Source organism: Macadamia integrifolia, chromosome 2, assembly GCF_013358625.1.
Source record: "Macadamia integrifolia cultivar HAES 741 chromosome 2, SCU_Mint_v3, whole genome shotgun sequence".
NCBI classification, from domain to species: domain Eukaryota; kingdom Viridiplantae; phylum Streptophyta; class Magnoliopsida; order Proteales; family Proteaceae; genus Macadamia; species Macadamia integrifolia.
The window spans coordinates 6,096,333-6,100,039 of NC_056558.1; positions in this window are offsets into that span (position 1 = coordinate 6,096,333).

Sequence of the window (3,707 nt, forward strand, 5' to 3'; positions counted from 1 at the left end):
GAAAGAAATAGGACCTCTTTACGTGTAAAATTGAAGATATAGCTCCCGATAGTCCTTAAGGCCTTGAAAATATAAAACCTGCAAAAAGAGAGTAAACCCAAGGTAGCTCCATTCTAAATATGTAAAATGCATGTTTTACTACCCTAGATTTCACACATAAATGTGCTCATCAGAATTCCCCCACACTTAGACTTTGCTAGTCCTCGAGCAAAACAAAAAGAAAAAGAATAAAGATAAAAAAACCTAACTCACTTTCGTAGGAATCACGGTTGCACTTAGCATGTGCAACAAGCCTTTAAACCCCTAGGTCACCCCTAGTGGACGAGTTGTGTCTCGTGGGTGTTTGCAGTGAATATACACCCAAAATTCAGAATAAACAAATCCCAACTTTGGCTAAAGGTAAGGCCCATACCGATCCGGAGCAAAGATAATTTCTCTTACAAGGGACCCCCACACTTGAACTTTTATTACCCTTTATCAATTCCAGGCACTAGCATATTTCTTAATTTGGAACTCACCTCGTCTCTTCCAAAACATCCTTATCTTAAGGTAAAACCACTTGTGAAGAAATAGGGAACCAATGACTAAGGCGTTGGAGTGTTTTTGACCAAACATGTTATCAAGCATTATTGACATTTGCACATTTTTTTTCTCTTTTTTTTTCTGCTTAATAAACTCTATTCTACTCCACTACTTTTGGCCTGAATGACATGGTGGAGCAAACACCAGACACCCAAGTTACTATGTAGCTTCGCTTTTTGCATATGTCCACAAAGGCAGTGATGCTAGAGTTACTTCAGAAGTTTCCTCCCAAGGAATTTTGATCAAGACACCACGCTTCCTGAGGCGCAATGCCCTGTCTAGTTCCAAGGGAATCAACTCTTATTCTTCTTTATACCACATTTCTCAATTCATTTAAAATTGTGCATTTGTCAACCCATGCCAAATTAAAAAGAAGGTCTCAACTCCAAATCAAAAGTACAAGGAACCCACAGACTTACATATGGTCCATCACCATAAAACAAGGGTCTCTTATTTTTCAAAAGAAAGTCTCATCTCAAGACACATGCTTGTTTCTTTCTTCTCAACAGGGTTTTTATACGTTTAAAATGGGTACCTTAATAAAAAATTTTATTTTCATACATCAAGCAACCGAATGGTATGATCATTAGCCAAAAACCAAAGTAGGACTTCATCCTTAGCAAGCTCAAAAATAAAAAGAAAAACAAACAAAACAAAGTGAAAGAAAAAAAACAAAAACTGGTTTCCCTCCCCCACACTTAAGTCATGCAATGTCCTCAATGCATGGAAAGAATTAAAAGCAAAGACAATGCAAGGGGGTCATACCTGAATAACAGTTAGTCATCAGTGTAAAGAGGTTCATGGAGATCCATGACCTCTTCACTACTAGTAGTGGGAAACTCGAGGAACGGTTTCAAACGCTGACCATTAACCTTCGAAATTACCCCTGTTCCTGGATTCAAAATCTCCACAGCCCCATGGGGATATACATTATGAACAATAAATGGGCCATCCCATCGGGATCTAAGCTTACCAGGAAAAAGATGCAATCGAGAGTTGTACAATAAGACCTTATCACCAATTGTAAAAGATTTACGCAGAATGTGTTTATCATGGAAAGCTTTGGTCTGTTCCTTGTAAATTCTAGAACTTTCATAGGCTTCATTCCTAAGTTCCTCCAACTCAGATAGTTGGAGCCTACGATGAATTCCCGCATCAGACAAATCAAAGTTAAGCTTCTTAATGGCCCAAAAGGCCTTATGCTCCAACTCAACTGGTAAGTGACAAGCTTTTCCATACACCAAACGGTAGGGAGACTGACCAAGGTCGGTCTTGAATGCAGTCCGATGGGCCCACAAGGCATCAATGAGCCTAAGGGACCAATCCTTAGGTTGGGATTAACAGTTTTCTCCAAGATTTGTTTGATCTGCCTATTAGACACCTCCACTTGGCCACTAGTTTGAGGGTGATAAGGGGTAGATAACTTATGGGTGATCCCATACTTTTTCATTAGGGCCTCAAAAGGCCGATTACAAAAATGAGTACCCCTATCACTAATTATTGCACGTGGTGCACCAAAGCGGGAAAAAATGTTCTCTTTGAGAAACAGGACCACCACTTTGTGGTCATTAGTTTTACAAGGTATGGCCTCTATCCATTTAGAAACATAATCAACGGCCAAAAGTATGTACAAATTCCCAAAGGAATTAGGGAATGGTCCCATAAAATCGATGCCCCATACATCAAAGATCTCAACTACCAAAATAGGGTTGAGGGGCATCATGTTCCTTTTATTGATACGGCCAAAAGACTGGCAGGCAGGGCAAGCCTTGCAAAAATCAAAAGCATCTCTAAAAAGAGTGGGCCAATAAAATCCGCATTGGAGAACCTTTGCGGCAGTCTTCTTAGGTCCAAAGTGTCCACCACATGCATGATCATGACAAAAAGAGAGAATAGAATGTTGCTCATGATCAGGAACACATCGTCGGATAATCTGATCCGGACATATCTTAAACAAATAAGGATCATCCCAGAAAAAGTGTTTAACTTGGGAATGAAACCTATACTTATCTTGAGTGGACCATTGATCCGGAGTCACACCTGAAACTAAGAAGTTGACAATGTCAGCAAACCATGGTTCACTAGACATTGCAAATAATTGTTCATCTGGAAAGTTCTCATTGACTGGAGAATCAACAGTCAAGGAATTGGGAAGCCGGGATAAATGGTCTGCAACTAGGTTTTCAACTCCTTTCTTATCCCTAATTTCTAAATCAAACTCTTGCAAAAGTAAAACCCACCTAATGAGACGGGCTTTGGCATCCTTCTTCTGAACTAGGTATCTGAGGGCAGAATGATCAGTATACACCACCACATGTGAGCCAACTAAGTAAGACCGAAACTTTTCTAATGCAAACACAACAGCTAAAAATTCTTTTTCAGTGGTTGTATAATTGAGTTGTGCATCATTTAAGGTCCTACTAGCATAGTAAATGACAGTGGGTAAATTATTAATCCTTTGACCTAAAACTGCTCCTATGGCAAAATCTGAAGCATCACACATCAGTTCAAAAGGTTCAGTCCAAATAGGTGGTTGAACAATGGGTGCATTGGTCAACTCCTTCTTAAGTTGCTTGAAGGATTCTAGGCACTCTTTGGAAAACTCAAAAGTTTGATCTTTGGCAAGTAATGAGGTGAGAGGTCGGGCTAACTGACTAAAGTTCTTAATAAACCTTCTGTAGAAGCTTGCATGCCCTAGAAAAGACCGAACATCCTTAACAGATTGAGGAGGTGGTAAATTATCAATTAAATCCACTTTGGCTCTATCTACCTTAATTCCATCATTGGATATTACATGGCCTAAAACAATACCAGACTTAATCATAAAATGGCATTTCTCCCAATTCAAAACCAAATTCTTAGATATGCACCTTTTCAAAACTAGGGAAAGATGATGAAGACATTCAGAATAGGAATTCCCATGAATTGAAAAGTCATCCATAAATACTTCTAAGAATTTTTTGACCATGTCAGAAAAAATGCTCATCATGCATCGTTGGAACGTAGCAGGGGCATTGCAAAGCCCAAAGGGCATACGCCTGTAAGCAAATGTTCCATATGGGCATGTAAAAGTGGTCTTATGTTGGTCCTCTAAAGCAATTGGGATTTGGTTATAGCCGGAATAT